This window comes from Podarcis tiliguerta (genome assembly GCF_965153285.1).
Source record: "Podarcis tiliguerta genome assembly, chromosome: 9".
NCBI classification, from domain to species: domain Eukaryota; kingdom Metazoa; phylum Chordata; class Lepidosauria; order Squamata; family Lacertidae; genus Podarcis; species Podarcis tiliguerta.
Window position 1 is genome coordinate 29,015,964 of NC_139542.1, and position 14,594 is coordinate 29,030,557.

General features: G+C 42.0%; 1 long non-coding RNA gene across 2 annotated transcripts in view; it reads left to right on the top strand.

Annotated features, from left to right (window-relative positions):
- Positions 1–14,594, top strand: part of LOC310685436 — a 142,485-nt gene that overhangs the window by 11,619 nt on the left and 116,272 nt on the right. The window lies entirely within an intron of this gene.

The following is a 14,594-nucleotide window of genomic DNA, read 5'->3' on the forward strand; positions in this document are numbered from 1 at the left end:
GTCAACACCTTCACAAGATTAACATACATTAGCCATCATGTTTCAGTATTTCCTTTTTTCTGTATGCATAGCTATTAGATGTGTGTGGAAAAAAAACGTCATGCGTATCAAAAGGCCTATTTGCATGAGAATTTCCAGTGGAAATGTCCTGTGACCTTTTTCTTGTCTGGGGTGGCTAATCCTATTTGAAATTCCTGCCATGCTCCTACAGAAGGTCAGCTCGGTTGTGAATCAAACTGCACCTGCTGCCATCTTCCTCCGCAGGAGATTCAAGAAAAACACCAATGTCCAAGTACTCAAGAATAATAATAATAATCATCATTGAGTGTGTTTGATTTTTAAATTTTCATTTTATTAAAAAGCCTTTAAGAAACAGTGGTGTGTTTATGAGAAAGCCGAGTTAAAGAGCAGGGCTTCCCTCATCTTGCATGTTTATAATTAACTGCGGGTGCAATCTGACTGGAATGTATGGGAGCTGCTTGAGAGCGGGGCAGCGTGTTTGGTATTATTGCGGGGATTACGCAGCCTTTAAGAAAACACCTCCCCCTGCCCCGCTTCCATAGCAGGGTGTCAGCTTGGCCCTGTGGGAAATCCCTCTCCATGGGATTGCATGTAGCACACTGGCAAAGTGTAGGCATCCTTTCAGTGAAATGCTGAAGAGTTACACTAGACAATACTGAGCCAGAACAAATGCCCTCACCTGGGACACAGGCTTCCTGACTCTCACCCAAGAAGGGCACTTTTCCATGGCGGGTTGAACTCTCACTCGAGGCACGTGAAACATGGCTATTTGATAGCCATGTTCAAATATATAAAAGGATGTCACATAGAGGAGGGAGAAAGATTGTTTTCTGCTGCTCCAGAGAAGCGGACACGGAGCAATGGATCCAAACTACAAGAAAGAAGATTCCACCTAAACATTAGGAAGAACTTCCTGACAGTAAGAGCTGTTCGACAGTGGAATTTGCTGCCAAGGAGTGTGGTGGAGTCTCCTTCTTTGGAGGTCTTTAAGCAGAGGCTTGACAACCATATGTCAGGAGTGCTCTGATGGTGTTTCCTTCTTGGCAGGGGGTTGGACTTGATGGCCCTTGTGGTCTCTTCCAGCTCTATGATTCTATGATTCTATGAAACCACTTTTCACTTGGACCACACTCAGTCTCTCACCCTGGAAATGGCCTAAAGGAAAACACAACAGCCCCCCCCCCGAAAGGACACCATGCCACACACAAAACCATTTCCAGTAAAAGGCATTTTAATAATCTTAATCCTACCCCACATACCTCACCCCCATTATCCCCATCAGGCTGTCCTTATATTCTCCTTTCCCCAGCACCAGTGGAAGGTGCACTGGTTCAGGGAGTATCCTGAACAGCTGCAGCTACTCAGGCAGATGGCCTACAATAGGCATAGGCAAACGTGGCCCTCCAGATGTTTTGGGACTACAACTCCCATCATCCCTGACCACTGGTCCTGTTAGCTAGGGACGATGGGAGTCGTAGCCCCAAAACATCTGGAGGGCTGAGTTTGCCTATGCCTGGCTTACAACCTCAGTGGAACCTAATCCTGAGGTAAATGCTTCCCACAAACATGAGCTTAGAGATGGTAGCTTCTTCAAAAGGGCAGGGGGTTGAGTGCTAGCCAGTACCTCTCCCCACTCTTCCTCTCACAGCCAGGTGCCTCTCTCCAGCCTCCTGGTGCTGCCATTGGGGGTTGCCCAGTTGGTAGTGACTGACCCGTAACAGGGCCTTATCAGTGGTGGTTCCCCATTTGTGGAATGCCCTCCCATCATTCTGCTTCATTCTTAACATTTAGGGATTCTTTTTAAAACTTTCTTGTTCACCCAGGCATTTGATGGCTGAAAGATCTGTCCCTGGCAACCGTGAAATCTTTAGTTTTGAGAATAAGTGATTCCTTTTAAGAGGTTGGTTTTAACTGGTTTTAGAAGTTTTAATTACATTATTTTAGTATTGACGTATTTTCCACCATGGGCTCCTTGGGAGGAAGTGTGGCCTGCATACGGTAATTTCTTTTTTAAATACATCTCGTCACAGTGGGGAAGTGACCATGGGTACTTTCTCAGCCTGCTGTCTAGGTCCAGGTATGGGCAACTTAAAGGCCCCCTTCTTTTAAAAAATATTTAAACTGGAGTTAAACTAAACCACTCTTCAAATAAAACAGGAACAGGGAAACATTGGCCCCCAGAAGATGCTGAACTATAATTCCCATCAGCTACATGGCTAATGGTCAGGGATGATGGGAATTGTAGTTCAATAACATCTGGAGAAGGTTTCCCACACCTGAAAAGTGCCTTCAGAAAGAGGACGGCCCTCTGCCAGCTCTTCAAACAGAGCAGTATCCTTTTTAAAACAGGATGCACATCCCCCCTAAACTTGGGGAAGGACTATACCAGTAGCTCTAGCCCCCTTCTTCATCTAGCCCAAAGATACACTGAGTTTCAGGTGGCAGCGGTGGGGCCCTTTCCAACACTTCTGCTTGTATATGATTGACAGAAACAAAAGCAAAACACCACGGTGATAGTTGTTAATTATTTATAGGATGCCTGCATTAACTAGGCCCTGTTCATAAATAAATATAAGATGTCCCTGCAGTCTGAAAGACAAGACACAGAAGGCAAGAATATCAGGGAGATCAGTTTCATCATGCCAGAACAAAAGGCACAGTTGCTAATTGGCACATATCTTTATCTATATCATCTATATACAGTGGTACCTTGGGTTACAGACACTTCAGGTTACAGACTCCGCTAACCCAGAAATAGTACCTCGGGTTAAGAACTTTGCTTCAGGATGAGAACAGAAACCATGCTCCGGCGGCACAACAGCAGCAGGAGGCCCCATTAGCTAAAGTGGTGCTTCAGGTTAAGAACAGTTTCAGGTTAAGAACAGATCTCTGGAACGAATTAAGTACTTAACCCGAGGTACCACTGTATATATCTCCAGTTGAAGCATGGCTGATCTTCCCATGCTGGGATTCTCGTTAGGATGGACTTGGTAGAATTCCCTTCAGTGCAAGATATTTGATATAAGATAAGTTGGTTTGCTTGGCAAATATGATCTTTCCCCCTAATTCCCCCAACATATTACTGGATTTCATATTACATTCATTTCAAACAAATCCCCCAAAGAGATAACCTTATTGTATTTCCACCAATAGAGTACACTTTCTATAAAAATCACACTGGGTACCTCAGCTGACTTTTCTTCCCTTCTTGATAGTGGGGCCAGCAGAGAGAATGTGTCTGAGCCCCAGAATTTATCTGCATTGCTGAGCAGTGTAGTAAAAGCAAAGGCTAGCTTCCTTTTATTGGAAGCATTTGATGAGCTTCGATGGCAATTCAAGGGGAAGTTAAAGGGGAAAGTGCCATTGGTGATTGCAGTAATATGCTAATAGTGGTGTGTTAAGGTATAAGAGGCCACACCATAAAACATCCGCAGGCAGAGCTGTTTTTCCTCCTGCATTGCTCCAGCTAGAAGCGTCGTTTCCTGCTTTTGCTTATGCTAAAGAGATTTACAGCCTGACCTATCTAAAGGGTTTTGGGTCAGGTAAAAGCTATTGTACAGTAACATTTATGGGTAAATTCCACTTCTGGAAGAAGCTTAGGGCCTCTTTGGATGCTCAAACAAAGAGGGAAGAGTTGAAACACAAGTGACCCCTGCTTCTGGGTTTCATAGGAAGTGAAAGATGGACATCTCCGGGAGATGTGATTTTATCCCCCTGTGATGAAAGAACACATGTTTTCCCCCACAGGGGATTTGTTGCATCTCCTTCCTTCAAATGAGACCCTGGCATTTCCTTTAAATGCCTGGGGGTTCAGTTTTGGATGTGGGGAGGGCAGTAGTTTAAAAGTGTTGTGAAGTAATTTACATGGGAAAGTGTGATTTTCCCCCTTCCCCATCTTCCCTTTGTTTAAAATGTTTCATGAAGCTTCCAGTCTTTATTCTGATACCTGTGATCAGTTCCATATTGTGAGCACGCTGGAATTTCTCTCTTTTCGGAAGGGTAACTGTTTTGAGAGGAGTAGTCCTGAGAGTCTCTGAGAAGAAAACAACAACAAAGGGTTGTCTCCAACATGTTATACTTACGAGTCATCAAATGCATGATAAGTAAAAGTATACCATTGTGCTGCAAAGTCGTATGATAGCCACCTTAAATCTCATATAGCTGTGAAACTGCAACAACCTCCAAGTTCAAATGGTAAAGCCATTTGACATCTTTCCTTGAGGAATACGGTTGTACCTTGGATCCTGAACACCTTGGTACTTGGACATTTTGGCTCCTGAACACCGCAAACCCGGAAGCGATTGTTTGGACCCCAAATGTCCGACGGAGCTTCTGCAATTTCTGATTGGCTGCAGAAGTTGATTGGCTGATTGGGAGTCGAACAGACTTCCGGAATGGGTTCTGTTTGACTTCCAAGGTATGACTCTACAAAGATTGGTACTCCATGAAGCGTGGGGCTATCTATCTATCTATCTATCTATCATCTATCTATCAATCATCTATCTTGATATTTTATTAAGGATTTTCTTGTGCAAACTGAACCTGCACTGAAAGTCAGAGCAACAACTCATTACACTCAGACTTTGGAGCAGTGCTGGTGTGTATGACTGTAAACCTTTGGAGAAGATAACAATTATTATATAACAGCTATTTATATCACAAGACCAAGCATTTCTTCTGGGTTTATGTCCTGTTGGATAGGATCCAGTTTTGTACTTTTTTTTTTACCACCTCTATTCTGACTGAGCCCCATGCTTTTTGCCCAGACAGATAACAAATCTTTCCTTCCCTCTCTCCCTTTATTAAAAGCACACACATACAAACAATATTTTTTTAAAACCTTTATTTACAATAGCTAAAAACAAACATAGTTGTCCTATAGCAGGAGTGGGGCAAAAATTCTGCTGCCATTTATTGCCAGAAAACAAACCAAGTCTTTTTCAGCCTCCCTGAGAGCAGTAGCAAAAACCTAACTATGCAAAAGCTAGTAATATCAAGCTTTAGGAGGGGAAGAGGTAGAAACAGAATGATGCATGAGGTCTTTGATGCTATAGAGTGCAGTCACATGTCTAAGCCCAAAAAATAAAACAAACCCATCATGACAGGATGAGAAACCAACTTTTGAATAACTGTTTTAAGTCAAAGTGTGTACCTTCTGGACTGAACTGTCTTGAATTCAGCACCTTCTTGGTTCAAGACTTTCTTAAGATACAATGATTGAGCATCCACAACTGAACCACATCCACACTTCTTCTTTTTTATAATTTTTTTATTAAGTTTTGAAAAGTTTTTATACATATAAAACATAGTGATTTCAAACATTAAAATACAGAGTTCTTTCAAACTTTTAGACCTCCTTCCATCCCTCCATGGGTTCCATCTTTAAGATTAAATTTACTGCATCTTTTACCCTTATCTAGCTATTATATAACCATAATTATGATTAAATCGATTCCACATTACATGTGTCTTTACATCCCTGCCAAAGATTTTAACTGTTTATAGTGGTCTTTTAAGTAAATTATGTATGTATTCCAGTCTTTAGAAAATACTTGCTCTTCCTGGTTTCGGAACTTCCTTGTCAGTTTCGCCATTTCCGCATATTCCACCAGTTTCATCTGACATTCTTCTTTTGTTGGCATTTCTCCTTCCTTCCATCTCTGGGCTAGTAGCACTCTCACCGCCATTGTTGCATCCATAAAAAGTCTATGATCTTCTCTGGGGAACTCTTCACCTATAATGCCGAGTAAAAAGGCTTCTGGTTTTTTAACAAATGTATCCTTAAACATTTTCTTTAACTCATTATATATCATTTTCCAGAAAGCCTTTACCAATTTACATGTCCACCACATATGGTAAAAAATACCCTCTTTCTCTTTACATTTCCAACACGGTTTAGAACTTGTTTAGTATATTTTAGCAATTTTACTCGGTGTTAGATACCAGCAATGCATCATTTTCATATAATTTTCTTTCAACCAACAGCATGCAGTAAATTTTATTTCCTCTTTCCATAACTTTTCCCAGGATGAAAGTTGGATATTATATCCAAAGTCCTTAGCCCAGTGTATCACCACTGCCTTAATGAAGAAATCAACACATCCGTACTTCTGGGCATCTGGCTGCTTGCATATGCTGAATTCCTCTACAATGTGAATGGCAATGGGACTTTTTTACGGTGTCTTTGGGAGGTAGATTTCACCATATTGCAAGAGCCACAGAGAGATTTGATGGTAAATGGAAGGGCACCAGAAACAACTGATTATTTTGTGTGCCTGAATGTCTTCTTTTTCCAATACACAATTTTAAACATATTTATTTATTTCATAAAATGTATACACCCCTTGATTGCTTTTTTTTAAAAAAGACCCACCCTTGAAGCAGTTTGCAAAAAGATACCTAGCGGTTCAAAAGCACGTCGAAGTGCAAGTAGATAAATAGGTACCACTCTAGCGGGAAGGTAAACGGCTTTTCCTTGTGCTGCTCTGGTTTCGCCAGAAGCGATTTAGTCACCCTGGCCACATGACCCAGAAAAACAGTCTGCGGACAAACATCGGCTTCCTCGGCCAGTAAAGCGAGATGAGCACCGCAACTCCAGAGTCGTCCGTGACTGGACTTAACTGTCAGGGGTCCTTTAACTTTAACTTTTTTACCCTTTCAGTAAATCTAGGCACTTTGCGATAGCAGTAAGCGATTGCAAAGAGAGCCTTCTGTAACCTGCTTTGGTATATTTTTTATTATATAGCAGTATATCAATAAACAACAACAACAAAATAACGGCAGATGAGGAGGATTTGCCATGAAATCCTGCTGAATGCGATAACCCTGCAAACCCTTTCAGCTGTTGAGTCTAGGCCACTGGGCTTAGCCTAGTGAGTCATTAGAGCAGCTTGTAAATCGCTTGCTGTTGGCTGGGGTGGGGGGGTTGAAAAGTTAAGGACACTGGAGGTGCTGTGGAGTACATGGCCTCATTAGCATTTCAATGAGACCTGCTTGTTGACTCTGTGCCCAGCGCTTGGGCAGCTCCCATCAGAATCCGTCTTTGTTGGTTTTAGCTCCGGTCAAGTCCACTTGCTGCAAGAGGGGAGTTAGGCACATTTAGTTTGTTTAGTCAGGCAGAACACTCAACAGGAAGGAAGGCAGGGACGAAGGAGGAAGGGGATTCTCGGGCCTTGCCATTGTCTGGGCAACAGGGCTTAAGCAGCCGCCAATGATTTTTTTTAGTCTATAAGGTGCACTTCAATCCCTCACAAATCCTCTCAGTGTGGAGCAAGAGGGAGCACAGACATGGACAGATGGTGCAAAAAAACCCCTTTGTTTTTGTCTTAAATGAGGAAGGGGGGTATTTTGTCTTCTTTCAACCATTTAAGGTAGCCTTCTCCTTGAATTCTTTGTCTTTGTCTGAGAGGTGGGAAGACAATTCATTGGCCAACTTGATAAGCGAGAAGTTTTATTTCTGAACTGGACCACATTCTGCCCCCGTTCCTCACCCCCTACCCGCTGGGAGTAAATCTGCAGTGTGCGTTTTAACCTGGCAAACCTGCACACACAACAAGTTGGTGGTGCTTTGCCTAGCATTAAGTTGCGGCTTTCAGTATAGTGTTACTTGCTAAATTTCTCCCCCAGGAAGGAAATGGGCACCTAGACCCCCCCCCCCAATTATTGGGCAAATACTAAGAAGGAAATGGTCCTCTCCGCCCACTTTCTATGTGTGTTTTGAGCCTGGGTATGTTTTATTGGTGTGCAATAAACACTTTTGTTTCTGTCACTGACTAAGGATGTTGCATGCTTAACATAAGGTGGAGGGGAAGGGATATCTTCCCAATGCTTTCTGCTGACTCTTTTTGAGGGCTGATTCAGAAATGGTGTAGATTCAGCTTACAAGGGGACTCTTATTCAAGTATACTTTATCAAAGTCATTGTGGGCTCTTTTTTAAAAAAAGAGTATTTGTGCATTTGTGTGTGTGTGTGAAAATAGACAGGGCCGCTGGTTCTTGAAGCCTGATGAGAATTTCCTAGAAGTGGCTATTTCGGCTGCTTTAGCAAGTCCTGGAAATGAGAAATTTGTCATTCCCTAGAGAAAGCATTGTAAGTTATTTAAGAAAGAAAGGAAAAAAATCCCTTTGGATGTCGAGCCATTGGAACACATCCTGTGCTTTCACTCTGAAATGGGGTTAGTCAGCTGTCAACAAGTGACCCATTTTCCCAGCTGTTGTTGAATGCATTTAACCATGACTATGCTTAGACTCGATGTCACTCAAAAGAATTGTTAGCAATGCAGAGAGAAAATAGAGCCCAAGCCTAGTCTAGTCAAACATTAACTTTCCACCAATACTCAAAAGAGAGGTGGTGATTAAAAGAGAATACTATTTAAAAGGCAAAATAATCTGAAGAATAGTGTATTTTTTTTAATAAAAAAAGTATTTGAAAACAAATTCCATAAATATTGGACAGTAGCAGTGATAAAACTTTGAATAATGAATAAATACAATATATATGTAGTATACGGAATTTATATATACATAGATACTCATTTTTTATAACAAGGAAACCACTTAAATAAAGTTAACTAAAAAGCCTGCTGTTATCCTGGTGGTTTTTTTTTTTTTTTACCACAGAGAAATACCCTATGCATTTATCAGTATCCAGATTGTATCTAGTTTTTATGAATTTAGTAAATGAGAGCCAGTTATTCCTGAAATTCTCCATCCCTTAGCCACACAAATTTCATGAGTTTGGCCATTTCTTTAAAAAATCCAAAACTTTACCAACCACTCTTTCAACGTTGAGGGAGCACAATCCCACCTTTTTGTGCTATCAGCATCCATGTTGATGTTTACAAGTTCTCCGTTAGCTCTTTGCTATTAGGGTTCATTTGATTCCTAGAAGTATCCTGTGAAGAATGGTCCACTGGGGCAAATGGGGCACTGCCCCACCAAACTCACTCCACCACTGGCCTACCTTCTTACTTTCAGTCCAAGGGAGGGGTGGCATTTCTCACTGCCACTGTGGAACTTGACAGAGATGAGGATGGGGGCAAAAGTAGAATTAGTCAGTTCTGCCTCCTGCGCCACCTACTGTTGGCCTCCATGCCTGCCACTCCACCACTCCCAATGGGCACCAGCCACCACGGTAAGTATCCCAGTAGAGTTGTCATAGGATCAAATTGTACATTTTGAGATCATTAGAGGTGGTCCGAATATCTTTTATATAAAAGTATTATTGGACGGTGCCACCAAGGATGGTCAGTATCTTCTTTCTGCAATCCACATGAAGGCAGGCAACTTCACTGCCCATGGACTGAACCTAAGTGCAGCATCCTTTCCTCACGGTCGCCAACCAGATGCCTATGGCAAGCCCTCTAGTGAGTTCCTCACTTGGCAGTTCCCAGCAACTGGTATTCAGAGGCATGTTCCCTGCAAGAGCAGAGCTGTTGTGTCTAGTGGCCATTGACAACCATCTATTTGGATGGCCTTAAAAAAGAATTAGTCAAATTTGTGGAATATAAGGCTTTCACTTCATCTAGTAGGAGTTAATTCCATAACTTGACTACGTGCTGAGCGATAAAAGACTTTCCTTTGTCCGCCCTAAAACTCCCAACATTCAACTTCCCTTGATGGTTCTGGTATTATGAGAGAGGGACTTTCCTTTACCTTCTTTCTCCACAACAAGCATAATTTTACACATCCTCTATCATGTATGTCTCCCCTTTTTCATCTCTCCCCCCCCCATCTGTAAAACCCCAAATATTTGTTGGTTTGTTTATTTACATTACTAAGCTGCATAATATTTTCCAAATCTCCAAGAGTCTAAGTGGTTGTAACCTTTCCTCATAGGGGTGTTGTCTAACCCCTTGATCATTCCGGTTGCCCTTTTCTGAACCTTTTCCAACTCTACAAAATCCTTTCTGAGCTGAAGCACCCAGAACTGTACACAGTCTCTGAAGTGAAGTCGCATAACAGATTTGCATAACAGCATTATGATATTGGGAAGTTTATTTTCAATCCCCTTTCCTAGCGATCCCTCCTATGGCATTTGCCATGTTCATAGCTGCTAGACACTGGGTTGACATCTTCATTGGTCTCTCCACTAGGACCCTGAGGTGTCTGCCTGGTCAGTCACTGTCTGTTCAAATCTCACGAGCGTATATACATTTTTATTTATTTATTTATTTATTGCTACAATGCACATCACTTTACACTTGCGTACTTTGACTTGCAGTTTCCCATTTTATCCCCCATTCACTCAGTTCAGAAAGATCCTTTTGGAGTTCTATTGCAGCTCCTTTTTCTTTTAACTGCATTTGTATCACCCACATATTTGACTTTTTAACATGTTCATGAAACCCCAGGTCCGAACACCCTGGGGGATATCAATTTATACACCTTCCATTGGGAGAACTAACTTCTTGATCTACTCAGTTGTCTGAGAAATAGGAGTGAATGCCACATCTTCCTCTGTTTGCAAAAGCAGACCTGTCATTCATTGTTTGTGGTGCAATGTTAGACATACCTGTTCTAGACAGCACCATATTGTATGCAGCTTATTAACTTGGTTTCCTTCTGGACTCCAAGGATGGTCATGGTTTTTGAACCTGTGCCGACATATGGATTCTTAGAACTAGCATGTGTTCCTTTCTCCACCATTGGCTGTGTGCTTCTTCCAATCTAGACTCATGATTCTTGAGTCCCTGACTTTTTCAGAAAATGAATCCTACAGTATGTGCAGTGCAAACCTGTTTAAATCCCCTCAAACGCTTTCCTCCTTCTGTTGGGATGAGATCAGTGCAGATCCTGGATGTCCTAGGACCACCCATACCTTCTCTGACAACAGCTGGCATTTGCACACATCCAGACCCTTAACACACCCCAGATATGGAGAAGAAGATTCCACCCAGCCAGGAAGATGTCTAGGGGGAGTGTGTTAGTTTGTTTGTAAGCTAACTCAAGTATCACGCAGAGAAAAGCTTGTGACAAACTTTAAAAAAACACAACCCCTCTTGAAATTATACCCTGTAACTGTAAGGAGTATGAAGTCTGTGATTTCCACCAGGAACAGTTAATCAAACTATCAGCTACATATTGCAGCAGCTCAGTTTTTGCACATCTGTTAAGCAGCACGGCTTGGGTAGGTTTCTCTTGCCTCTTGGAAGCTTTGTCAGTTCGCAAGAATGAGTGAAGAGGAGCCAGACAAATATAAAGGCCAGACAATCAAAGCTTTTATCTTTTAGATCTTTGCAGATGGGCCTTCTGATCAAATGACTAACAACTGCTGCCAGATCAGCAAGTAGCAACCACAAAACACCTGTACTTACTTAAGACGTTTAAATTGGAAGTTTTTCATGTAAGCTGTATTTACGTTCATACCTTCTCTAGATTCTGCGGCTCCCAAGTTCTGCAGCTAACATGATGTCACTCACAGCAATGGGAACTGAGGCCCTCAATGAAGCTACCTTGGTGTGCTATTATGACATGATGCAGCCTCTTGCACATCACAGGCTGAGCAGAGAGTTAAGAACACTTTGTTTCATTTATTCCTCAACCACCTCCAGTTACTCAGGGCTGGGTTGGGATTTTTCTCTTCCTACCGCATTATCATCTCAAGAGCCATATAAGATGGCTTAGGCTGGGAGGGAGTCACTGGTCCATGGTCACCCAATGAGCATTAATGCTGAGAGTGGATTATCCCAAAACTCTGATTCCCCAGACCAGTTGTTCCCAAACTTTCTCCAGAACACAGACCACCTGAAAATTGCTGAGGGTGTTGGCAGACCACTTAATGATTTTTCAGCCCGTCGTAGCAAATGCGCTGTCCTGTGCTACATTGTCTTTTTATTTCTCCTTTTATTTTTTCATACATTGTATTTTCTTGTATTACAAGATGAATTCCATATTATTTAGACTGTAATACAACATGAGGCAATATAAGAAATAAAATAAACAATAGCCAGTGTGGTGTAGTGCTTAAGAGCGGTAGTCTCATAATCTGGGGAACCGGGTTTGTGTCTCCGCTCCTCCACATGCAGCTGCTGGGTGACCTTGGGCTAGTCACACTTCTTTGAAGTCTCTCAGCCCCACTCACCTCACAGAGTGTTTGTTGTGAAGGGAGGAAGGGAAAGGAGAATGTTAGCCGCTTTGAGACTCCTTAAAGGGAGTAAAAGGCGGGATATCAAATCCAAACTACTACTACTACTACTACTACTCTTCTTCTTCTTCTTCTTCTTCTTCTTCTTCTTCTTCTTCTTCTTCTTCTTCTCCTTCTTCTTCTAGCAAGACTATTAAATATCAATATGGATACTTAATGCAATGGATGTGCCATCTCTTGTCTTCAACCACAAATCCACAGACGCATTACTTGGAACACCAGTATGTAGCTTGTGGATTGCTGGTGGTCCATGGACCACATTTCAGGAACCCCTGCCCAAACCATTGGGTTCCCTAAAGGTGGAAAATAATCCCCAAATTGGAAGCTGATGGAGTGAAATCTGCACTGATTTTCTTGACTCTCATGTACTTTTATCCAGGAAGTTATCTATTGCTTTTCATTCCCGAGCAATGAGAATGTTGTATTCTTGTGATATTTTTAACCCTTATACACTGAACCACTTCCTGTAAACACAGACATGTGAGAACTACACATTCTTCCTGTAGACATAACACTGCACAGCTTATGATAGTGGCAGCTTCCTGAAAATCGCAGCTTGGGGCACTTCAGCAGTTGGGGTGGGGTGGGGGTGGGGAAACAAGAATCAAATTCACTGTCAGAAATAATTAGGAAGGGATTGAAGGTTAAAATGGGGGGGGGGCAAGTATCACAATGCCATTAGATAAAAAGACACCACCAACTTTTAGAAAATTGCGTTTCGTAGTGCATACTGTACTAGCTTGTTTTCCAGAGACTTATCAAAGAGCTGGAAAACTAAAATGATAAAGGGATTTGAACATCTTGTTTTAGTAAGAAGAAAAAGAATGCCGAAGATGTGGAGTCAATGGAATTTAGAAACAGGTTAATTAAAGGGAATGATGTTCAAAAGATATAAACAGACACTTAAAAAAGTAACATCACTGTACATACAATGCCAACCAATCGCTGTGTTTGGCCGGAGCAGGTACCATCCCAACAAGAGGTCTGTTCCACAAGATGTCAGAATTGAGCCCTTTAGTGTGACAACCCCTACCTTTGAAACCCTCTGCAGTAATAAATCAGACAGGCACCTTCTCTATTGTTTTATTTGGAGAGGGGATGCCTGCTAAAGAGGTTCTTCTTTCAAGAAGCCTTCTAATTGGAGATATCTATCTGTACAGTGGTACCTCGGGTTACATACGCTTCAGGTTACAGACTCCGCTAACCCAGAAATAGTACCTCGGGATAAGAACTTTGCTTCAGGATGAGAACAGAAATCGTTCTCTGGCGGCACGGCAGCAGCAGGAGGCTCCATTAGCTAAAGTGGTGCTTCAGGTTAAGAAGAGTTTCATGTTAAGAACAGACCTCCGGAATGAATTAAGTACTTAACCTGAGGTACCACTGTATTGGATTTGAATGTATATGTACTATTCTTGTTTTAAACTGTGTGCGTATATATATATGTTTGTGTGTATATAATTTTTAAAAATGTTTTATATAAGCAGTTATTTTAACTTTTTTAAAACATATCTAGCAGTTTTCTTCTTATTTTGTAAGTCGGAATGCCTCATGGGAAGCAAATCATAAATAAAACTAAACAAAACAACAACAGTGTAGAGACAGTGAATGGGAATAATTGCTCACTCTAAGAAATAGAACCCAGGGCCATCCAATTAAATGACTGACAGTAGATTCTGCACAGACTCCACATATGCTAACACTGCAAACCTATGTACATTTACTCAGAAGTAAGTCCTACCTACTGTCTTCATTGGGCTTACCGCCACATCTCACTAAGGCTTACTTCACACAGTCCTCTTCCTGGTGTGCTGGTTTTCTACATGCGGGGAATTTTTGTTTTTACAGGGGAGGTGTTAAAAAAATGTTTTCCCTCCCCCACTCTTGGTTTTAACTGATACTGCCTAGGAAGGATATCATAATGTGACTTTTCAAAATGTAGCTCAGTGCTTGGCCTATGCTTATGCCGGTTAGGTCAATCAGTAGCCATATGCTCAGAGGCAGTATAGCTCTGAGTAGCAGATGTTTGGTACAGTAGATGGCTATCTGCATTCTGTCTTGCTTGTCCCTTTCTAAGGGTCAGTTGGAGAAAGAGGCATGAATGGACAGTTGCTGTCATGTGACACCCTTGTAGCCCTTTCTGCAGTATGAATTGACTGGCTTGTGTCTTTAGGGTATAAACAAGCAATATATGCATTCAAGAAGATCAAACCTATCCATTCTTAAGGAAATCAGCCCAGAGTGCTCACTGGAAGGACAGATCCTGAAGCTGAGACTCCAATACTTTGGCCACCTCATGAGAATAGAAGACTCCCTGGAAAGACCCTGATGTTGGGAAAGATGGAGGGCCCAAGGAGAAGGGGATGGCAGAGGACAAGATGGTTGGACAGTGTTCTCGAAGCCACAAACATGAGTCTGACCAAACTGTGGGA